General features: G+C 41.0%; 1 long non-coding RNA gene and 1 pseudogene across 1 annotated transcript in view; one reads left to right on the top strand and one right to left on the bottom strand.

Moving 5' to 3' along the window:
- The window catches only part of LOC123460158, a 31614-nt gene extending 12068 nt beyond the window's left edge, over positions 1–19546 (top strand). The window contains exon 4 of the long non-coding RNA XR_006636820.1: positions 19493–19546. This is a non-coding gene — a long non-coding RNA (uncharacterized LOC123460158). The remainder of the gene's footprint in view (positions 1–19492) is intronic.
- On the bottom strand, positions 4916–5403 carry LOC101615167 (annotated as a pseudogene).
- Positions 19547–25352: the final 5806 nt, after the last annotated feature.

The following is a 25352-nucleotide window of genomic DNA, read 5'->3' as shown; positions in this document are numbered from 1 at the left end:
CTTGGCTGTAGCCATCCTTGTTTGCATTTCTTTTTTCTTTGTTCATTCATTCATTCCTTCACAAGCAGAGACAGAGAGAATGGGCATGCCTGAGCCTCCAGCCACTGCAAAGGAACTCCAGATGCACGTGCTGCTTTGTGCATCTGGTTTTATGTGGGTACTGGGCAATCAATCAAACCTGGCTCATTAGGTCTTGCAGGCAAGCGTCTTAATTGCTGAGCCATCTCTCCAGTCCCTTTTTCCTTTATTTCTTAATAGCTCTATTGGGATATAATTCAGTTACCATCTAAAAGACACAATCTAGTAATATTTTAAGAATGTGAACAATGGTTTGTAGGTAGTTAGATAGTAACGGGTTTGAAGGTTATTAGAAATGGACCTCTTCTTCATAATCATCAGCTTGTAAAACCAGGGAGTAAAACTCCAGATTTCTGATTACTGGTCAAAAGAATAGGATCTTAGTCTTATCTCTGGCTGTGAATGGAGATATGACATTATGACCTGCTCAGGTCATAAGATTATTATCTAGCCACAGGCTTTCTGGTAAAGACTCCTGACAGAGTTAATAAAAATTTTAAAGTATTTTTATTTATGAGACAGAGAGAGAGAGAGAGAGAGAGAGAGAGAGAGAGAGAGAGAGAGAGAGAGAGAAAGAGAGAGAGAAAGAATGGACAAGCAGGGCCACTGTAAATGGACTCCAGATGCATGCACTTTGTGCATCTGGCTTTATTTGGGGACAGGGGACTCAAACGCAAGCAGATAGGCTTTACAATCTCTTCAGCCCCTGTAAGAATCAATTCAAATGGGCCTGTCAGTTGCCTGGGTAAGAAAATGCCCTTCAGGAAAGCTGTCTTCTGCAGAGACTATAGAAAAAAATGTCTACCCAAACTCTAGGTTGGGACAGTTGTCCCTTTGCTACTGAACACTTGACCCCTCGTGAGTGTTTTACTTCACTCTGTAACACACTGTACCTATCATCTACACCACTCTCTGTGACCTATCTGAATTGTTCTGAGAGATAACCAGGACCACGGAGCTGAGGGAGGGCCAGTTCAAGAGCCTTAGGGCTGGAGAGATGGCTTAGCGGTTAAAGGGCTTGTCTGCAAAGCCTGCTGGCCTGGGCTTGATTCCCTAGTACCCATGTAAAGCCATTTGTGACACCTGCATCAGGAGTTCGTTTGCAGTGGCAAGGGGACCTGGCATGCCCATACTGTCTCTCACCCTCTGTGTCTACCTCTTTCTTTCCGTTTCAAATAAATATAGATTTTTAAAAACAGAGCCCCATGACAACAGTGTCATGCAGACATCACCACATTCAATTTAGAATATTTCCTCACCCCCTAAATAAATTTGCATCAGTTAGAATCTGCTCTTCCCTAGCTCGATGTGGTGGCACATGCCTTTAATCCCAGCACTCAGATGCTATGTGGTCTTCAGTGACTGGCTTCTTTCACTCAGCATAATGTTTCAAAATTTATCCATCTTGTAGCATGGATCAGTACTGCGTTTTTTATGGCTTAATTTTGCATAGCAGGAAGGACAATTTGATTGATACACTCAGCTCTTTGCTGTGAATATTTGTGAACAAGCTTTTTCATAGACATATGTTTTAACTATCTAGAAGATTCATATACCTTCCGGTGGAATTGCCAGGTCATATATAGCAAGGCAGGTTTTACATTTTTGAGGATCTGCCAAATTATTTTCCAAAGTGGCCGTGGCATTTTACATCTATCAGCAGCATGTTTCTCTAACAAATGTATCTTTGTCTGTCTTTTTAATTTTTTTTTAAAGGTGTGTATGTGTGTTTGTGTGTGTGTCCGCATGCATGTGCCATTCAGATGCTAGTCCTTGCCTTCTGCCTCATTACAAGGAAAGGTTTCTGGATGGCATTCACTGCTCCATTTGCAAGCTTTGAAGATATTCTCCTGTTTCTACCTCTCTTCTTTTTTCCTAAATTATTACTTATTTTATTATTTATTTTTCAGAGAGAGAGAGAGAGAGGGAGAGAATGGTCATGCCAGGGCCTCCAGCCACTGAAAATAAACTCCAGATGCATGCACCCCCTTCTGCATCTGGCTTACATGGGTCCTGGGGAGTAGAACCGGGATCCTTTGACTTTGTAAGCAAATGCCTTAACTGCTAAGCCATCTCTCCAGCCATTCATTGTAATTTTGACTTGCCTTTCTGTAATTTCTTTTTTCCAATGTTAATAAGGTTTATTGGATTATAGATATGATTAAAGAGAGACTAGGAATACAGGGCTCATGCCCAAGAAGCATGAGCAGGGTTCCCAGAAACGGGGAAACCCAGAGCTTAAGAGAAGGAAGGGAGAACACAGAGAGCTTCTCCTACCCAGGAGAAAAAATGGTGATGCATGATTTAGGGGGTTCAGGAGGGGTCCCCAAGATTTATGAACCCCAAGTTTGAGTTCTGTTCTACATTTAACAAAGAACTTATAAAGATGGATTCAAGAAGGATAAATTATAAATTATCAAGTTTATTTAGGGAGAAATCACATATTGTGGGGTTTATATAAGGGAGACTGGGATCTAGGAAGGAAAGCTAGAACAGTACCACAAACACATGGGAAGTATGAAACATGCTGTCATGTGGAAACGGCATGGTTTATAAAGAGAAATTGAGGTTCTGGGGGAAAACCTGGAGTAGAGCTGCAAGCATGTGGAGGAGAGCTAAACTAAAGCGTTTAAGGATAGACCAGCGCAGGGCTGCACGCAGTAAAAGGCAGACTTTAGGAGTATGTAGGGAGACTTAGAGGGAATATATATAGCGTCTGCCATGTGCTTTCCTGTGGAGGGAAGTTAGGAGGGCAAATGCTCAGGCTCAAGAAAAAATAAGAGGGAAAATACCAAAGCAAGGACCAAGAAATCCAGAGGAGAAATGAGTAATGAAGAAAGTTACACTCATGGTTACCTGAGTTTAAACAAATTATACAGGTAGTAGACCTAGAGTTATTGACAACATCCACCTCATGTGGTAGATCTGCAGTGGAAGAGAAATACACATGTGATAGATTAGGAGACCAGAGAAAAATAATCAAAGTGAGAAGTTACCCCAAACTATAAAGCAGAGTCAAGTAGAAGAGTTCCTCAGACCAAGAAACAGTTTGATGCTCTCTGGCTGAGGGAGGGGAAACCAGACTCACATGTGTCCCTGTGGCTCAAGTGAGGAGAGTGAGACACTGAGCTGAGTAGAGCCAGAAAGAAACAGGGGTCAGAGCCAGCAACAGGAAGAAGACAGTAGCTCACATAGGCAACAGGAAGACCCGATTGGTTTGTGGATTTGGAGGGTGGACCCTAGAGCCATCATACCTGGGCCAGCCCACCTGAGCCAGCCCATCCAGGTAGCACACTGGACTGTGGGAAGCAGGGGTCACTGTAGATCAATCTTGATCAGACACGGGTTCCATTTCTGCCAAGAGTTCCATTGTTGTGCCAGGGAGAGGTGGCGTGTGGGGTGGCATTTCCTGGTTCTCGCTGAGCCTCAATTTCTAACTGAAACTGCCTGTAAAAAACTAACTTTTTCCTATCTTTTTTTAGTGGGAGGAGGTAAAGCCCACCTACAAACCTAAATTAGGGTAATTTATAGGTTCTGAATCTAGGCTGAGCTAACCAACCCCAGTGCTAAGTTTTCCAGGCTGAGCTAACCAGCCACAATGCCAGGTTCAAGTTTAGTCCTAGGAGTCTTAATTTTAGGAAAGGAGAATGCCTTCCTAGGGAGGGATTGAGGTTGAGTTTATGGAAAAACAGATCTAGAGAACTTTAATGTAATTTCTTTTCAGTGCTATTGGTCATCTGTAAGTCTTCTTTGTTTATTTAGATTATTTGCTAATGTTTAAATTGGTTGGTCTTTTAAAATATATTTTTTTAAGCCGGGTGTGGTGGCGCATGCCTTTAATCCCAGCACTCGGGAGGCAGAGGTAGGAGGATTACCATGAGTTTGAGGCCACCCTGAGACTCCATAGTGAATTCCAGGTCAGCCTGGGCTAGAGTGAGACCCTACCTCAAAAAACCAAAAATATAAATAACTCAACAAAAATATTTTTTAAAATTTATTTTTAAAATATATTTATTTATTTATTAATTTGAGAGAGAATAAAAGGGAGAGAGAGAGACAGAGACAGGGAGGGAGGGAGGGAGAGAGAGAGAGAGAGAGAGAGAGAGAGAGAGAGAGAGAGAGAGAGGGAGAATGGGCATGCCAGGGCCTCCAGCCATTGCAAACAAACTCCAGATACATGTGCCACCTTGTGTATCTGGCTTATGTGGGTCCTGGGGAATTAAACCAAGGTCCTCTGGCTTTGCAGGCAAGCGCCTTAACAGCTAAGCCATCTCTCCAGCCCTATTTTTGTTATATTTATGAGAAACAGAGAGCGAGGGAGAGGGTGAGGGAGAGGGAGAGAGAGAGAGGGAGGGAGAAAAAGTGAATACAACACTTTGTGTATCTGGCTTTATAAGGGTAATGGGGAATGGAACCTGCCGGCAGGCTTTGCAGGCAAACACCTTTGACTTCTGTGTCATCTCTCCAGCCCTGATTTATCTATTTTAAATGGATTATTTATTTTTAGAACCATTTTAGATTTATAAAAAAGAGTTTTTGTCATTTTATTGTTGTTGCGTTATAGAAATTCTTTTTCTTTTTCTTTTTTCTTTTTTGGTTTTCCAAGGTATGTTCTCACTTTAGCTCAGGCTGACCTGGAATTCACTATGTAGTCTCAGGGTGTCCTTGAACTCACAGTGATCCTCCTACCTCTGCCTCCTGAGTGCTGGGATTAAAGGTGTGCACCACCACACCTGGCTTGAAATCCTTTTTCTTTATAGATTTTTTTTTCATTTACATTATTTTATTTGGAAATATTTATAACAGTACAGTGAAACTAAATTTGAGACAATGGATGTCAGTTGCTTAGATATCACCAGTTTATTATAAAAGGCATGGAAATTATTTACATGAGACATTTCAGACTTCCAGTGGAATGGGCAGCTTCATATGGTGCCATTTCAACGGTGATTTCAGTCTACATACTTGCCAAGAATGTCACCATCTCTAAATAAGAAATAATCCTTGTCGTCTAGAACTACTTTGGTGCCTCCATATTCTGGGAGAAGAACTTTGTCTACAACTTTCACACTAACTGGTTGAATCTCTCCACCCTTTCCTTTAGAGCATGATCCCACAGCTACTAACTACTGTTGCTTGCAATACTTTTCCTTGAGATTTTTCCGGAAGCATAATGCCACCTTTGGTTACAGTTTCAGCTGCACTCCTTTCAACCAACACTCTGTCAAAGAGCGGAAGGAACTTTCTAAATGCTTGTCCCGCCATGACTCTCAATGCCGCAGCTCGGACTCCGCTCTCCCGCCGCCACCGCAAGGAGAGAGAGAGACTTGCAGACGGGCAGGACCGAGGGACACGTGAAAAAAAAAGGGGCTCTTTATAGATTTTAAGATATAAGTCACTTAACAGATTTTCAATTAGTTACTTATATGATTACCAAAAAATTCATCCCATTTTGTGAGCCATTCTTTCTTTCTAAGGTGTGTGCCATCATGCCTGGCCCATCTTTTTAAAAATTATTTTAAAATTTTAATTTATTTATTAGAGAGAGAGAAAGAGAGAGAGAGAGAGAGATTGAGAGAGACAGATAGAGAGAGAATAGGCCCACCAGGGACTCCAGCCACTGTAAACAAATTCCAGACACATGTGCCACCTTGTGCATCAGGCTTATGTGGGTCCTGGGGAATCGAACCTAGGTCTGTTGGCTTCTCAGGCAAACACCTTAACCACTAAGCCATCTTCCCAGCCCCCTTTCACTTTCTTGATGATCTCCCTCGAAGCATTGAGTTATATATTGTGATGTTCAATTTATCTGCTTTTTTCATTATCACTTATGCTTTTGTAGACCTCAGCTCACAAAGATTTGCACTTGTATTTTCTTCTAGGAATCTGGCAGTTTTCAGCTTTCATTTAGAGGTAATTTTTGTGTACAGTGTAGGAAAGAAGCCATTCTTTGGTTATCCACTTGTCCCAGCACTATTGTTGAAAAGATTATTCCTTACCACTGAGAGCTGTCTTGACACTCTTGTCAAAAATCAAGCGAGGGCTGGAGAGATCGCTTAGTAGTTAAGGTGTTTACCTGCAAAGCCAAAGAACCAGGTTTGATTCACCAGTACCGACATGAAGCTGGATGCACAACTGGTACATGTGTCTAGAGTCCATTTTCAGTGGCTAGATGCCCTGGTGCACCCATTCTCTGTCTCAGATAAATAAAATATTAAAAAAAAAAAAACACCCAAGTGACCATGGGCTGAAGAGATGATTCTGCAGTTAGGGTGCTTTCCTGTGAAGCCTAAGGACCCAGGTAGCATATGCATCTGGAGTTCATTTGCAGTGGCTAGAGGTGCTGGTACAACCATTTTCTCCTCCTGTCTTTCTCTGCCTCTTTCTCCTCTCTCAAATAAATAAATTTTTTTTTAAAAAATCAAGTGGCCATAGAAGTATTAGTTTATCACTGGACTCTCAACTTTCTTCCATTTTATTTCTATGTCTGTCTTTAAGAGTATTTCCTTTAGTCTGCTGTTCTTTCTGCTGGTTTGGAGTTCATGCTATTTCTGTTGGTAACTACAGAGATTTTATTGTACATACTTAACTCAGCAAAGCTTAAAGTTACACTCATGTTTTTTTTTTTTTTTTTTTTTTTTTTTTTTTTTTTTTGAGGTAGGGTCTCACTCTAGCTCAGGCTGACCTGGAATTCACCATGTAGTCTCAGGGTGGCCTCGAACTTATGGCCATCCTCCTATCTCTGCCTCCTGAGTGCTGGGATTAAAGGCGTGTGCCACAACACCCGGTTTACACTCCTGTTATCTTAATACCCCTTTGAACAATACAAATCTACAGAACTGTCCATCTTGGATTATATCCTTTCCCATTCTGATTTACATGCAGCTGTTAAATATCTTAGGTTTTCTCCTTTTCTCTTTCCATCCACATAAATTAGGCATTATTAATATTACCATTTAAACAGATGGTAATTGCAGACACCATTACCATTTTATTCCCTCATTATTCCTTCTCACATCTCAGATAATCATTTTGGAGTAATTTTTTTTTTTTAATTTTTATTAACATTTTCCATGATTATAAAATATATCCCATGGTAATTCCCTCCCTCCCCACCCCCACACTTTCCCGTTTGAAATTCCATTCTCAATCATATTACCTCCCCATTACAATCATTGTAATTACATATATACAATATCAACCTATTAAGTATCCCCTCCCTTCCTTTCTCCACCCTTTATGTCTCCTTTTCAACTTACTGGCCTCTGCTACTAAGTATTTTCATTCTCACACAGAAGCCCAGTCATCTGTAGCTAGGATCCCCATATGAGAGAGAACATGTGGCGCTTGGCTTTCTGGGCCTGGGTTACCTGACTTAGTATAATACTTTCCAGGTCCATCCATTTTTCTGCAAATTTCATAACTTCATTTTTCTTTACCGCTGAGTAGAACTCCATTGTATAAATGTACCACATCTTCATTATCCACTCATCTGTTGAGGGACATCTAGGCTGGTTCCATTTCCCAGCTATTATAAATTGAGCAGCAATAAACATGGTTGAGCATGTACTTCTAAGGAAATGAGATGAGTCCTTTGGATATATGCCAAGGAGTGCTATAGCTGGGTCATATGGTAGATCAATCTCTAGCTGCTTTAGGAACCTCCACACTGTTTTCCACAATGGCTGGACCAGATTGCATTCCCACCAGCAGTGCAGAAGGGTTCCTTTTTTTCCACATCCCCGCCAACATTTATGATCATTTGTTTTCATGATGGTGGCCAATCTGACAGGAGTGAGATGGAATCTCAATGTAGTTTTAATCTGCATTTCCCTGATGACTAGTGACGTAGAACATTTTTTTAGGTGCTTATATGCCATTCGTATTTCTTCCTTTGAGAACTCTCTATTTAGCTCCTTAGCCCATTTTTTGATTGGCTTGTTTGATTCCTTATTGGTTAACTTTTTGAGTTCTTTGTATATCCTAGATATTAATCCTCTATCAGATATATAGCTGGCGAAGATTTTTTCCCATTCTGTAGGTTGCCTCTTTGCTTTTTTCACTGTGTCCTTTGCGGTGCAAAATCTTTGTAATTTCATTAGGTCCCAGTGGTTAATCTGTGGTTTTATTGCCTGAGCAATTGGGGTTGTATTCAGAAAGTCTTTGCCAAGACCAATATGTTGAAGGGTTTCCCCTACTTTTTCCTCTAGCAGTTTCAAAGTTTCCGGTCTGATGTTAAGGTCTTTAACCCATTTGGACTTAATTCTTGTGCATGGCGAGAGAGAAGAATCTATTTTCATCCTTCTGCAGATATTTATCCAGTTTTCAAAACACCATTTGCTGAAGAGGCTGTCTCTTCTCCAATGAGTATTTTTGGCATTTTTATCGAATATCAGGTGGCTATAGCTACTTGGGCTTACATCTGGGTTCTCTATTCTGTTCCACTGATCTACATGTCTGTTTTTGTGCCAGTACCATGCTGTTTTTGTTACTATGGCTCTGTAGTATAGGTTAAAATCAGGTATGGTGATACCACCAGGCTCTTTTTTGTTGCTCAGTATTATTTTAGATATTCGAGGTTTTTTGTGATTCCAAATGAATTTTTGGATTGTTTTTTCTATTTCCATGAAGAAAGCCTTTGGAATTTTGATAGGGATTGCATTAAATGTGTAGATTGCTTTAGGTAAGATTGCCATTTTCACGATATTGATTCTTCCAAGCCAGGAACAAGGGATGTTTCTCCACTTTCTAGTGTCTTCTGCAATTTCTCGCTTGAGTGTCTTAAAGTTCTCATTGTATAGATTCTTTACTTCCTTGGTTAGGTTTATTCCTAGGTATTTTATTTTTTTTGATGCAATTGTGAATGGGAGTGATTCTCTGATTTCATCCTCTGTGTGTTTGTTGTTAGCATATACGAAGGCTACTGATTTCTGTGTATTTATTTTGTATCCTGCTACATTGCTGTAGGTTTTGATCAGCTCTAACAACTTGCTAGTAGAGTCTTTAGGGTCCTTTATGTATAGAATCATGTCATCTGCAAATAATGATAACTTGATTTCTTCCTTTCCAATTTGTATCCCTTTTATGTGTGTCTCTTGCCTTATTGCTATGGCTAAGACTTCCAAAACTATATTAAATAGAAGTGGAGACAGTGGACACCCTTGTCTTGTTCCTGATTTTAGTGGAAAAGCTTCCAGTTTTTCCCCATTTAGTAATATGTTGGCTGTAGGCTTGTCATAAATAGCCTTTATTATATTGAGATATGTTCCTTCTATTCCCAGTCTCTGTAGGACTTTTATCATGAAGGGATGTTGGATTTTGTCAAATGCTTTCTCTGCATCTAATGAGATGATCATGTGATTTTTGTCCTTCAACCCCTTTATGTAATGTATTACATTTATAGATTTGCGTATGTTGAACCATCCCTGCATCTCTGGGATAAAGCCTACTTGGTCAGGGTGAATGATCTTTTTGATATACTCTTGTATTCTGTTTGCCAATATTTTGTTGAGAATTTTTGCATCTATGTTCATGAGGGAGATTGGTCTGTAATTTTCTTTTTTTGTTCTATCTTTGCCTGGTTTTGGTATCAGGGTGATGCTGGCCTCATAGAAGGAGTTTGGTAGGATTCCTTCTTTTTCTATTTCCTGGAAAAGCTTAAGAAGCAATGGTGTTAGCTCTTCCTTAAAAGTCTGGTAAAATTCAGCAGTGAATCCATCCGGGCCTGGGCTTTTTTTAGTTGGGAGATTATTGATAACTGCTCGGATCTCCATGTTTGTTATAGGTCTATTTAAGTGATTAATCTCATTTTGATTTAATTTAGGTAGGTCATATAGATCAAGGAAATCATCCATTTCTTTCAGATTTTCATACTTGGTGGAGTATATGCTTTTATAGTATGTCCCTATGATTTTTTGAATTTCTCTGGAATCTGTTGTGATGTTACCTTGTTCATCTCTGATTTTATTAATTTGTGTCTCTTCTCTTTTTCTTTTGGTCAGATTTGCTAAGGGTTTATCAATCTTGTTTATCCTTTCAAAGAACCAACTCTTTGTTTCATTAATTCTTTGGATTGTTCTTTTTGTTTCTATTTCATTAATTTCTGCCCTAATCTTTATTATTTCTTCCCGTCTACTACTTTTTGGTTTGCCTTGTTCTTCTTTTTCCAAGGCTTTAAGGCGAAGCATTAGGTCGTTTACTTGCGACCTTTCTAATTTCTTAATATAGGCACTTAAGGCTATAAATTTACCTCTTAGAACTGCCTTCATTGTGTCCCAGAGATTTTGGTATGTTGTGTTCTCATTATCATTTGACTCTATAAATTTTTTGATTTCCTTTTTGATTTCTTCATTGACCCACTCATCATTTAGTAGTGTATTGTTTAGTTTCCATGATTTTGTGTATGCTCTATAGCCTTTCTTGCTACTGATTTGTAGTTTAATTCCATTGTGGTCAGATAGAATGCAAGGAATTATTTCAATTTTCCTGAATTTGTTAAGATTTGCTTTGTGTCCTAATATATGGTCTATTTTAGAGAATGTTCCATGTGCTGCTGAAAAGAATGTATATTCTGCAGCCTTTGGATGAAATGTCCTGTATATATCTGTTAGGTCCATTCCTTCTATGACCTCATTTAGTCCAGATGCCTCTCTGTTTATTCTTTCCCTGGATGACCTGTCAATTGATGAGAGTGGGGTGTTAAAGTCACCCACCACCACTGTGTTTGGTGTTATCTGTGACCTTAGTTCTAATAGTGTTTGTTTGACGAATTTGGGAGCCCCCATGTTAGGTGCATATATGTTTAGGATTGTAATGTCCTCCTGTTGGAGTGTGCCCTTAATCAATATAAAGTGACCTTCCTTATCTTTTTTGACTAACGTCGGACTAAAGTCTACCCTGTCTGATATTAGGATAGCAACCCCTGCTTGTTTTCTAGGCCCATTTGCTTGAAACACTGTCTTCCAACCTTTCACCCTAAGATAATGTCTATCCTTTGTAGAAAGGTGAGTTTCTTGGAGACAACAAATTGTAGGATCCTGCTTTTTAACCCAGTCTGCAAATCTATGTCTTTTCGTTGGGGCATTGAGACCGTTGATATTAAGAGATATTATTGAAAGGTGAGTATTTATGTTTGCCATTTGTGTGTGTGTGTGTGTGTTACTTGTTCTACCTGTGCTCTCTTCTGTTAACTGGTATTTGAGTATAGCTGGTTTTTTCTAGGTTCCTTATATGTGTGCTTTTCCTTTTGTTCAGCATGGAGGAGTCTATCAAGTATTTTCTGTAGAGCTGGTTTTGTCTTCAGATACTCCTTTAACCTGCTTTTGTCATGGAATGTCTTTATTTCTCCATCTATTTGGATGGATAACTTTGCAGGATAAAGTAACCTTGGTTGACAGTTGTTATCTTTCAGAACTTGGAATATATCACTCCAAGCCCTTCTGGCTTTAAAAGTTTGTCTTGAATAATCTGCTGTAATCCTGATGGGCTTGCTTTTGTAGGTAACTTGATTTTTCTCTCTAACTGCTTTCAATATTTTTTCTTTGGTTTGTGTGTTTGGAAGTTTGAGTATAATGTGGCGAGGAGAGTTTCTTTCTGGGTTTTGTCTGGCTGGGGTTCTAAAGGCTTCCTGTATCTGTATTGGCACCTCTTTCCCAATTTGGGGAAAATTTTCCTCTATGATTTTGTTGAAGATGCCTACTATGCCTCTGGAGTGGAGTTCTTCTCCTTCTACTATGCCCTGAATTCTTATATTGGATCTTTTCATAGTGTCCCGAATATCTTGAAATTCCCACTCATACTTTTCTATAAGTTTGTCTTTCTCTTTGTTGGACTGCATTAGGTCTGCCACCTGATCTTCTAGCTTAGATATTCTGTCCTCTCCCTCATCCATCCTACTGGTGAGATTTTCTACAGAGTTTTTTATTTCATTAACTGTGTTCTTCATTGCTAGTAATTCTGACTGGTTTTTCTTTATTATTTCTATTTCCCTATTTATGTCTTGTATTGCCTTCTTTATTTCATTAAATTGGTGTCCTGCCTCTTCTTTGATTCCTTTGATTTCCTCTTTGATTTCTTCTTTGATTGTTTTCATGTGTTCTTTGACCTCTTTGAACATATTTATAATTATTCTTTTGAACTCTTTCTCAGGCATTTCCTCTAACTCTTTCTCACTGGAGGACATTTCTGATGCATTAATACTTTTAGGTGGATTTATATCGTCTTGCTTTTTAGTGTTTCTTGTGTTATAATGTATATATTTTTGCATCTTGGATTAAGTTAATGCTTGGATTTTCTAGCTAGCTGTTTATTCTTAGCTGTATCAATTGATTTGATGTAATATATTTTCAGGGTAGGACCTTAAGGTATTAGGTGTGGCTCTTAAGACTCTCAGAGTATCTACAAAGATGTTCTTAGGGGTTGAGTTTCCCTGTTATAGGAGTATTTAAGCAGGCTGAGTGGAATAAAATACTGGTAGATTCTAAAATTTAACTAAACACTGTACACATTCAATCAAAAACAGCCCCGAGTATGTATGCAAGAGTAGTTATTATAATGACCAGATCCTCTATCAACAAAGAGGTTTAGATTTCTGGTCTGTTGAGGTATCCAAGTCAGCTTGTGACCAAGTGAGACCCTTCCCTGGTGCAATCCCAGTTACCTTGGGTGATTGTGGTCTCAGTCAAGTTGCTGCCTGGGTCGTCGGGCTGCTGTTCTGATTTCTGGAGCTGGGCACTTGCTTTTCCTATGGGGCAAACTGAGCCGCTGCTGCTGCCTCTGCTGCTGTTGTAGCTGCCACCCCCGGAGCCACCAGCGCTGCTGAAGCTGCCGCTGCCGTGTCCACCGCCGCTGCTCACCCCGAAGCCACTGCTGCGGGATCCGCCGCCGCTGCCGCTCCTGGGTCCGCTGCTGCTGGGGCCACTGGTACCGGTGCTGGAGCCGCTGAAGTAGCTGCCGAACTCTGCTCCTGCTTGGGTCCTGCTGTCAGCCCAAGTTGGCGTGGCCGGGTCCCGGGCCGCTGCTGTGTTCGCTGGAGCTGGGTTCAGGTGGTGGGGGAGGGGAGGGAGCCGCGGCTCCTCTGGTTGTATCGCTGTTTCACGTGTGCTTCTACCTCGCGGTCTGCTCCTCCCTCCGTTGCTCGCTGCCGCTCTCCCCTCACGTCTCCCGAGTTGCGGAGAGCGCGGTGTGAGGGGAAAATCCCGCACCTGGCTTGTCCTGCGGCTCGAGCCGAGAGTCCGGCGGCTTTCTGCCGCGCCGCGGCTGCGGCGGGTGGCCGAGCCGCCCCGGAGCCGCTGTTCCCGCCTGTGCAGGCTCTGGATGCTCTGGAACTCTTCTACTCCGCTGCCGCCTCAATTTCCTATACACCTCACTTTTTAGTAAAACTGTGTATTTTGCTGAGTTTTTTTGGTCTTTTTCCCCCCTAGGCTGCTTTGGCGTGGTACCTACGCCGCCATCTTAACCGGAAGTCTGGAGTAATTTTTAACTTGTCCCTAACCTATCTCATTTTTTCTAGTGTTAGGAAACATAGAGCCTTGAATGTGCTAGGCAGGTGCTGTACCAGTGAGTTGTATCCTCAGCTCTTTACTATTGTTCTTTTAAACACTAATTTATTTACTTATGTGTATGTGTGTGTGCATGCATGTGCATGCATGCACATGCCTATGTATGTGTGTGCATGCTTTTTATATGGAGCTGGGAAATTGAATCCAGACTGGCAGGCTTTGCAAACAAGTGCCTTTAACCACTGTGTCATCTCTGTAACTTCTTCTTTTTTTTTATAATTTTTTTATTTATTTGAGAGTGACAGACACAGAGAGAAAGACAGATAGAGGGAGAGAAAGAGAATGGGCGCGCCAGGGCTTCCAGCCTCTGCAAACGAACTCCAGATGCGTGCGCCCCCTTGTGCATCTGGCTAACGTGGGACCTGGGGAACTGAGCCTCGAACTGGGGTCCTTAGGCTTCACAGGCAAGCGCTTAACTGCTATGCCATCTCTCCAGCCCCTCTGTAACTTCTTACTCTTAGTCCTTTTCTTAATTTTTACTGAAAACTTTAATGTATGCACATATTACAATTTGGTTCTATTCCCATCAAGGTATACTCCTATGTTCCCTCTTTATGGCCCCCATTTATGGAGGGCTCTCCGAAATGGGGTTATTGGCAAGCACTGTGGTATCACGAATGCATCAGTCAGTCCCTGTGTGGAGGACAATGCCTCAGAGTATTCCTTCTTACCCTGTGGCTTGTATTCTTTCTGACCCCTTATCTGCAATGTTCCCGGAGCCTTGGAAGGAGTATTCTAAGTCTCCATCCGTGTTAGCTCTTGGAGCCTCCAATTTTCTACTTTCTGAGTTTTGGGTCTCAGTGTTTACCACCATCCCCCTGGAGGAGGTTCTCAGGCTAGCCGTGAGAACAGCACCCATATGTCATCTGATACGTCCTTTGTAGTATTTCCTGGGTCCTGGAGGGTGTGCTAAAGATAACTTGTCTTGTGCTAGACTTTTTTCCTTGTCGTTCTGATGGGTCTTGGGTCTCCCTGGTATTATCTATAAAAAGCAGATTCTCTAGTGAACAGTTAGAGTGGCATGGACCAAAGGGGATAGATATTTAGAAGATATCGTGCTGGGACTAACCTCTTCTCTTAGCCATAGAACAGTAGAAGCTTCTCTCTAGGGTCTGTAACCCTCCAAGCCATAGGCTTCTGACTTGGCTCCCAGTACCAGGCATGAATTCCCTCCCACTGAGTGGGCCTCGTATCTAATCAGAGCAATGATTGCCACCTATATAACTCCCCCCCATATAACCTACGTGCCACTATTGCACCAGTACATACATTTTACCTGGCTGCTTGATTCTGTAGCCTGCAGGATCCTGTGCTTGTTCACCCTGTTGTTGACGTCTCTTCCCCAGCAGCTTGCAAAGCACTGTCCATCACTATGAGTGCTAGCCAGCAGGGAGCTGGTTTGCATCTCAGTTCCAGTTTGATTTCTCAATGTCCTGATGCAGCCTGCCTCACTCTCATTCTTGAATAGGGGTACAAAGTTTCAAATTGAGATTTTTTTGGTATCTCTTTGTATTTGCAAGAAATATTTTTGCCTGGATTTCATTATTAACATTGAGAAATATGACAGTTCATCATTCTTTTATTTATGGTTTCTCTTTTACTGATTTTAGAATTCTCATCTGCTAGTTTTCATTTTCACATGTGCAAATTCCTCTTTCTTTTTTAATAAATATTTTATTTTTATTGATTTGAGAGAGAGAAAGAGGGAGAGAGAGAGAGAATGAGTATGATTGGGTGTGTCAGGGCCTCCAGCCACTGTAAATAAACTCCAGATGCAAGTGCTACCATGTGCATCTGGCTTATGTGGGTCCTGGAAAATCAAACCTGGGTCCTTTGGCTTTGTAGGCAAGTATTTTAACCATTAAGCCATCTCTCCAGACAATTTCCCTTTCTTTTCTTGTCTTTTCCTTTCTCTTCTTTTTCTCTTCTCTTCTCTTCTTCTTTGTATTTTTGAGATAGGGTCTCACTCTAGCCCAGGCTGACCTGCAACTTACACTGTAGTTCCAGCCTGGCCTCGAACTCACAGTGATCCTCCTACCTCTGCCTTCCAAGTGCTTGGATTAAAAGTGTGTGCCACCACGCCCAGCAATTTCCCTTTCTTTGTACTTTAGTCACAGAAAATTCTAGCTGTTATTTCTCCAAAGTTTCCTTTATGATTCTATTTAATTTTTTTCTTTTGTGATTCCAATTAAACATTGAAACATATCTTGCATGATATCCAAAAATAGTTTGGAGTAAAACTTACATCTGAAAGGCAATTAATATGACTTAGGGATAAGGAAGGATTTCTTGAACAAGACATAATAAAGCCTAAACTTAAAGGAAAATATTAATGAATCTAATTACATTGAGGTTAAAACATCTGGATTAAAAAATAACATGATTAGAATATAAAAGCTTTTGCTGGATTTTGCTATGAATTTGTGAATTCAAGCATGGAAGCTGTGTTTCAATCCTCAAGTTATTCTTAATGTTCAAACTACCTTCTGTTTGACCAGTGACTCCTGAACATCACTGATGCTATTCTGAAAGCATCCTCACTTTCAGGTTTGACACTGTAGACTCATCCTATATATTTCCTGTCACAGATTGGAAGATAAGACACTTATTCAACTATCCTTAGCTTGTTCAATGGGAAATACCATTTTGAGTCCACAGTGGTTCCTCTTTGTCCTATTATAGGGAGCCAACATATTATTATGAAAACTGTTAAAAGGGAAAACAGCATTTATCTTGCTTTCCTATATTAACAGTATCTTGGAGTACCAATAGTTCACCAGACATATAGCAGAGGAAGGTATTTTAAAGGGGTTTTCATAGAAGTGTCTCAGCTGACAAATGAAGGCAGATTTACAGGATTTGACTATTACCTTTTTGCAACTCTAGTGAACTATTAAATGGACTGAAGCAATGGTTATCAAAGGCTGCCAGAATTTCATAAAAAGAGACCTCTTGATGAACTTATACTACCTCATTGATGACACAAATCTTGCTATGGTAGTTTACATTGAATTTATTGAAATGTTTCAATTTAACTGGTAGTACAGAAAATGTAGAGGACAGAGGAATATTGAGAACTGTAACTATATCATGCCACATAGATTCAAGCATTAAAATTCCAATTTTAGGAATACTGTAAGAAAAATCCTAGCTTCATCAACAATAATGGAAGTATTTCTAAAAAATACAAGGGGGAGAGCTGGAGAGATGGCTTAGTGGTTAAGCACTCGCCTGTGAAGCCTAAGGACCCTGGTTCAAAGCCAAATTCCCCAGGACCCATGTCAGCCAGATGCACAAGGGAGTGCACACATCTGGAGTTTGTCTGCAGTGGCTGGAGGCCCTGGCACGCCCATTCTCTATCTGCCTCTTTCTCTCTGTCTGTCACTCTCAAATAACTAAATAAAAAATTAAACAAAAAAAAGAAAAAATACAAGGTGGAGAAGAGAGAGAGAGAGAGATCTGTAGATTAAAATGTACTTAAGTGACATTGGTTAATTGTCGTAGTCATTGGATATTGGTTGTTGAATATTGATAGTAATTGAGTTTTGACTCAAACTTTAAAAACATATTTTAAGCCCTTAATCCCAACACTCGGGAGGCAGAGGTAGGAGGATTGCCATGAGTTCAAGGCCACCCTGAGACTACATAGTGAATTCCAGGTCAGCCTGGACTAGAGAGACCCTACCTTGAACCCCCCCCAATAAATTATTTTTATTTATTCATTTGAAAGAAAGACAGACTTTGCAGGCAAGACTCTTAACCACTAAGCCATCTCACCAGCCAAAATAAACTTTTTTTAAAAATTTATTTTTATTTGAGATAGAGAGGGAGAGAGAGAAAGAGGAGAGAGAATGGATGCACCAGGGCCTCTAGCCACTGCAAACTAACTCCAGACGCATGTGCCACCTTGGGCATCTGGCTTACATGGGACCTGGAGAATTGAACCTGGGTCCTTAGGTTTTGCAGGCCTGCACCTTAACTGCTAAGCCATCTCTTCAGCAGCCCTGAACTAAACTTTTAAAAACACTTATTAAATTTATAGATTTTAAAGATAAAACATATCTTATAAAATATGTCTATAAAAATAAACTTGAAAAAGGAATTGAAGGGGCAGGGTAGATAGCTCAGCTGGGAAAGTGCTTGCCTTGCAAGCATGAGGACCTGAGTGCAATCTCAGGAATACATATTTAAAACGAAGCCAGGTATGGTGATGTGCACTTCTCATTCCAACACAGGACAGGCAGAGACAGGCAGACCTCTGGGGCTTGCTAGCAGTCCAGCCTAGGTAGGTGAATTCCAGGAACATAAGAGACCCTTTTTCCAAAATCAGTGGATGATCTACCTGAGAAACAATACCCAAGTATGTCCTGTGGCCTTCACATGTATGTGCACAGACACACGCGTGCATGCGCACGCACGCACACGTGTGCACACACACACACACACACACACACACACAATCAACTGGAGAAATTTGAGTAATGTCTGGGTAATTTGATGATACAGAGGCATTGACTTATTTCAACATATTAGGTTAATAATGGTATTATGGTTCTGATTTTATGAGTCCTTAGCCTTAGAGATTTGTACTGAACTATATCTATGTAGGAAATAAAATGTTATTTCAGAATTGTTCTCTAACTTAATGTGGGAGGATATGAGATGGTGGAGTAGATGAAATAAGACTGTGAGCTGGATGATGAGGATATTGGTATTCATTATACTATCTCAATTTTGTATATGCTTAAAGATTTCCCAAATAAGACTGCTTTTTTGTTTGTTTGTTTGTTTTGAGGTAGGGTTTCACTCTAGCTCAGGCTGACCTGCAATTTACTATGTAACCTCAGGGTGGCCCCGAACTCACGGCGATCCACCTACCTCTGCCTCCCAAGTGCTGGGATTAAAGGCATGTGTCACCATGCCCAGCTTCCAAATAAGACTTTTTAGAAAAAATGTGAATAAACAACCTGCCACTTAGGGAGAGATATACTTATTATTTAGAACCTTAAAAACATCACATTATGTCTGGGTATGGTGACTCACACCTTTAATCCCAGTACTTAGGAAGCTATGGCAGAAAGATGGTCATGAGTTTGAGGCCAGCCTGAGGCTCTAGAATGAGTTCTAGGTCAACCTTGGCTAGGGTAAGACCATGCTTTAAAAGAACACAGAAGGGCTCAAGAGATGGCTTAGTGGTTAAGGCACTTTCCAGCAAAGCCAAAGGACCCGGGTTAGATTCCCCAGTACCCATGTATAGCCAGATGCACAAAGTAGCTCATACATCTGGAGTTTGTTTGCAGTGGCTTGAAGCCCAGGTGTGCCCATTCTTTCTCCGTGTGTGTCTCTCTCTTTCTCCCTCTACCTCTTTCTCTCTCTCAAATAAGTAAATAAAATATTTTTTTTTTAAAAAGAACAAAGTATGTGTATACGTTCTGTATGTTAATAAGAAAAAGGTCAGAAACCAAATTTAAAAACTGGGCAAGGCATTCAGTGTTGGAAAACACTACATGAGCTACTGGGGGAAAGTGGCCGACAAGTGTGAGCAAGCAGGGGTCTAAGCCCCTCAGAAACAACCAGCCTGAGGGTGCAATGGTGGCACACAGCCTTGGTGGGCAGTTAATGGCTTTCTGATTGGCTAAGAGATCCGCTCAGTGTAAAGGAACCCATATCTGGAACTGGGAACCAGGCCAGAGTCCTATGGAGACAAAGATTGTGGTCTCCAATGACAAGCTCTCGCTAGTTTCTGGCTAAAAGAGGGACTACATCCATCAAAATCGCCTTAAATTAACCTTAATCATCCCATTTAATCTATGCTGACATCATTCCCCATTGGGGAATTTATTTTTCTTTTTCAGAAGGTAGCGAGACTGGAGGAGATAAACCACCCCATTGCACTTCAGCCAAGCCACACTGGAAACCACAGAGGAACTGGGGAGATGAGCAGAAGTGCTGCTTCCATGGTGAACCGGACAATCAGTGCCGGGGTGAAGGAGACAGATGCTGAGGACACTTAACACTTTCCAAAGCAGAGATCCAGAGGCTCTTAAGAGCTCATTACTGGGCTGGAGAGCTGGGTTAGCAGTTAAGTGCTTGCCTGTGAAGCCTAAGGACCCCGGTTCGAGGCTCAATTCCCCAGAACCCACGTTAGCCAGATGCACAAGGGGGCGCACGCGTCTGGTGTTCGTTTGCAGTGGCTGGAGGCCCTGGTGCGCCCATTCTCTCTATCTCCCTCTTTCTCTCTCTGTCTGACGCTCTCAAATAAATAAATAAAAATAAACAAAAATTAAAAAAAAAGAGCTCATCACTGAAGTAGACTTAAAACCCACTCACCATGGCTCAGGGAATTTTGCAGAAGAGGAGGTGGGAGGATTGTAAGAGCCACAGGTTGGGACATCATGCCCAGAGGCATTCCTCCCCCAGTGACTGACTGTTGCTCTCATAATGCCTAACCCACAACTCCCTGGGGAATACCAGAAACCCTACTGAGGAGGGCCCCCAGCATAATGGGGGCAGGGATGAGGGGAAAGATGGTACCAACACATGATGCATCCATACAAAATATGTTCTTAATAAGAAAACATGGACAAGGGAATAAATGGGTATTTTATAGAAATTCTAATGACAGATGGGGAAATGGCTCACTGGTAAAGGCACTTGCATGCAAAGGCTGCTGGCCCAGGTTCAGATTCCCCAGCACCCACATAAAGCCAGATACACAAAGTGGAGCATGCATTTGGGGATTATTTGCAGTGACAAGAGGCCCTGGCATGTCCATACTCTTTCTCCTCTGTATCTCTTGCAAATTCATAAAGAAAACTTTTTTTAAAAAAAGAAATACTAATAACTATTAAGCATAGTGAAAGAGGCTTCACTGTCAGTCAAGGATATTATAAGTTAAAGCTACATTAAGATTTCTTTTTCCAGCTATTAATTTGTCCCATATTAAAATATCAATGTAAATATTTGTATTTATTTTAGTTTATTTTAAATTTTTACTAGCATTTTCCATGATTATAAAAAATCCTATGTTAATTCCCTCCCCCCACACTTTCTCCTTTGAAATTCCATTCTCCATCATATTACGTCCCCATCACAATCATCGTACTTACATATATACCATATCAACCTATTAAGTATCCTCCTCCCTTCCTTTCTCTTCCCTTTATGTCTCCTTTTTAACTTACTGGCCTCTGCTACTAAGTATTTTCATTCTCACACAGAAGCCCAGTCATCTGTAGCTAGGATCCACATATGAGAAAGAATTGTGGCGCTTGGCTTTCTGGACCTGGGTTACCTCACTTAGTATAATCCTTTCCAGATCCATTCATTTTTCTGCAAATTTCATAACTTCATTTTTCTTTACCGCTGAGTAGAACTCCATTGTATAAATGTGCCACATCTTCATTATCCACTCATCAGTTGAGGGACATCTAGGCTGGTTCCATTTCCCAGCTATTATAAATTGAGCAGCAATAAACATGGTTGAGCACGTACTTCTAAGGAAATGAGATGATTCGTTCGGATCTATGCCTAGAAGTGCTATAGTTGGGTCATATGGTAGATCAATCTTTAGCTGTTTTAGGAGCCTCCACACTGATTTACACAATGGCTGGACCAGATTGCATTCCCACCAGCAGTGTAGAAGGGTTCCTCTTTTTCCACATCCCCACCAACATTTATGATCATTTGTTTTCATGATGGTGGCCAATCTGACAGGAGTGAGATGGAATCTTAATGTAGTTTTAATCTGCATTTCCCTGATGACTAGTGACGTAGAACATTTTTTTAGATGCTTATATGCCATTCGTATTTCTTCCTTTGAGAATGCTAATATTTGTATTTATATACTAATATAAGATGCTACTGTTAGACAATACCATGGGTTGGAAACCATGTAAAGAAATGGGAACTGCCTTTCACTATGGCAGGACTTAAAAATTTTATATCCAACTTGGAGAGAACTTGTGGGAAGTCTGAACATCTGCATGCCATCCAGCAATGCAACAAAGCAAGACAAACGGCCTCTGCAGGCTTCTGAAAGTATAGGATGCAGGTGTTTAACTTAGTCCATCAAACAGGTGAACTGACTCCAAATTTTGAATCTGAAGAGGCGTATTTTAAAGTGGAAACTAGGGCTGGAGAGATGTCTCAGTGGTTAAGCACTTGCCTGTGAAGCCTAAGGACCTCAGTTTGAGGCTTGATTCCCTAGCACCCACGTTAGCCAGATACACAAGGGGGCGCACATGTCTGGAATTTGTTTGCAGTGGCTGGAGGCCCTGGCATTCTCTCTATTTCTATCTGCCTCTTTCTCTGTCGGTCACTCTCAAATAAATAAATAACAATAAACCAAAATTATTGAAAAGAAGTGGGAACTAAGCAGAACTCCTGCAGTGAAGGCATGGAGGAACGGTTTCTGGAGGGAGCAATAATAACATTCCCAGAAACACCACCAGTCTCCAGCATGTGCCATGTTGGAAGTACTGCCTGTAGGGTCAGGGCTAGAAAGTGGTGTGGAAATCTCCCCATCAGGTCATTCCATGATGTAATGTTAGGTGGTTGCCCTTCAAGTTTGATTGTCAAGCCCTTCTGGAATTTCTAGATGCTCACCGACATGCTTAAAACATCACTTTCTTGTCTAAATGATCCGTAAGAGCTTTCTGTTATGTATATGGAAAGCAATATAATAACATGTATTAAAACTGAGGGTATTAATATCATATGGCTTAGCCATTCCATTTCTGTATGTACACTTCAGACCAGCATTGTCCAATAGAAATCTCTATGATGATGGCAATACCATCCAATATGGGAGCCACCAACAATGTGTGGTTACTGGATATTTACAGTGTTACCAGTATAAGTAAAAATTAAAATGTTAATTAATCAATCAATAAAGTTGCTGTTTATTAAGTTTTCATAGCAACATGTGGCTAGTGTCTGTTTTATTTTTATTTTTTTATTTTTAATTTTTAAAAAATTTTTATTTATTTATTTGAGAGTGACAGACACAGAGAGAAAGACAGATAGAGGGAGAGAGAGAGAGAATGGGCGCGCCAGGGCTTCCAGCCTCTGCAAACGAACTCCAGACGCGTGCGCCCCCTTGTGCATCTGGCTAACGTGGGACCTGGGGAACCAAGCCTCGAACCGGGGTCCTTAGGCTTCACAGGCAAGCGCTTAACCGCTAAGCCATCTCTCCAGCCCTAGTGTCTGTTTTATTGACTAGCATAACTATAACCAAAAAGGTTATAGTTGTGCTCATGTGCACAAAACCCTCACGGTAGCAACATTTATGTTAAAAATAAGAAAAGGCTATGCTCACACAAATAAGTATCATAAAGCAGTGTAAATGGAGGAACTGAGTTTATGTTATCAACATTAAATCGAAAAAACATGATTTGGAGAGAAAACACAAGTTGCTACTATGGAGGGAAAATTTGGGCTAGGAGGATAGAAGCTCTTTTATTATAATATGATGTCATATGGCTTTATGTGAAGTTAAAGAAACATGTCATTTTTGTGACGTTATTTATTGATTTTAAAAATTAGGGTTAGAGGGATGGAGAGATTGCTTAGCAGTTAAGTTCTTGCCTTTGAAGCCTAAGGACTCTGGTTTGAGGCTTGATTCCTCAGGACCCATGTTAGCCAGATGCACAAGGCGGCGCATGCTTCTGGAGTTCGTTTGCAGGGGCTAGAGACCCTGGTGTGCCCATTCTCTCCCTCTCTGCCTCTTTCTCTTTCTGTCTGTCATTCTCAAATAAATAAACAACAAAAAAATTTAAAAACATTAGGGACGGAGAGATGGCTTAGCAGCTAAGGTACTTGCTTGCAAAGCCACAAGACCCAGGTTCACATGCAGTAGAGACCCTGGAATGCCCATTTTCTCTCTCTATCTGCCTCTTTTTTGTATAAATAAATAACTAATATTAAAAAACTTTTATTGCCAGGTGTGGTGATGCATGCCTTTAATCCCAGCACTTGGGAAGCATACTTAGGAGGACTGCTATAAGTTTGAGGCCATCCTGAGACTACATAGTGAATTCCAGGCCAGCCTTTGCTAAAGTGAGGCCCTATCATGAATCTCCCCTCCTAAACTCATTATTTGAGAAAGAGAGGAGAGAGAGAGAGAGGGAGAGAAAGAAAGGGAGAGAAAATGGGCATGCCAGGGCCTCTTGCCACTGCAAACAAACTCCAGACACACATGTCACTTTGTGCATCTGGCTTTTCGTGGGCACTTGGGAATCAAATCTGGGTCTGCAGGTTTTGCAAGCAAGCACCTTTACCTACTGAGGCATCTCCCTAGTCTGTAAATTCTAAAATTTATAAATTCTAAACTGGCAAATTAATTATTAAATTATTAAATAAATTATTCAATTAATTTGTTTTATTATGACTAAATTTTATTTTATATGAATATTTCATACAAATGTGAGACAGTTTGAAAAACATGTTCACATATATGTTCATATACATACATGTATATTATCTATATATTGAAAATAACAGTTGAACCTGCCTTTCCAGCCATGTCTCATTCCAACCGTCATAAGGGTTATCTGCACATTCCTCCTTCTGCTTTTTTTGGGGGTTTTTGAGGTAGGGTCTCACTCTAGCTCAGGCTGACCTGGAATTCACTATGCAGTCTCAGGGTGGCCTTGAACTCACAGTGATCCTCTCACTTCTGCCTCCCGAGTTCTAGGATTAAAGGTGTGTGCCACCATGCCCAGCCTTTTCTTTTTCTTTTTCTTTTTTTTTTAATTTTTATTTATTTATTTGAGAGAGACAGACACAGAGAGAAAGACAGATAGAGGGAGAGAGAGAGAATGGATGCGCCAGGGCTTCCAGCCTCTGCAAACGAACTCCAGACGCGTGCGCCCCCTTGTGCATCTGGCTAAAGTGGGACCTGGGGAACCGAGCCTCGAACCGGGGTCCTTAGGCTTCACAGGCAAGCGCTTAACCGCTAAGCCATCTCTCCAGCCCTCTTTTTCTTTTTCTTTTTTTTTTTAAGGTAGGGTTTTGCTATAGCCCAAGCCAACCTGAAATTCACTATGTATTCTCAGGGTGGCCACGAACTCAGGGCAATCCTCCTACCTCTGCATCCTGAGTGCTGGGACTAAAGGCGGGCCCCACCAAGCAGGCTCATTCTGCTTTTGTTCTATTATAATGGAGATTTGTCTGGGTTGAGATGGTCCATTTCCCAGCTCCCATCGCAGGACTATGATTGATGTATGGGTGAACATTTATCAAAGGAAAATGGGTTGGAAGTAATATAAGTAAACTGCCTTTCACCAATTTCTAGTCCTTGCTTCTTCCATCCTGGTGGCTGTAATGGCAGAAACAGAGGCCTTGGCAGCCCCATGCAGAGGGCACTTCATCATCAGTGTCTGGAACTGAGACTGTCCGCCTGTGACCATTACCTGAAAGAGAAACAAGCATTCTTCTTAGTTTTAAAATATTTTATTTATATTTACTTATTTTTGTTTTTTTTTGAGGCAGGGTCTTACTCTAGCCCAGGCTGACCTGGAATTCTCTATGTAGTCTCAGGATGGCCTCAAACTCATGGCAATCCTCCTACTCCTGCCTCCCAAGTGCTGGGATTAAAGGCATGTGCCAACACGCCTGGCAAAAGATTTTTATTTATTTATTTATTTGACAGAGAAAGAGGGAGAGATAGAGATAGATAGATAAATAGAGAGAGAGAGAATGGGTGTGTCAGGG

The sequence above is a fragment of the Jaculus jaculus genome, chromosome 4 (assembly GCF_020740685.1).
Source record: "Jaculus jaculus isolate mJacJac1 chromosome 4, mJacJac1.mat.Y.cur, whole genome shotgun sequence".
NCBI classification, from domain to species: domain Eukaryota; kingdom Metazoa; phylum Chordata; class Mammalia; order Rodentia; family Dipodidae; genus Jaculus; species Jaculus jaculus.
Note: the sequence above shows the minus strand (reverse complement) of the source record. Positions and strands in the feature narration are given on the sequence as shown.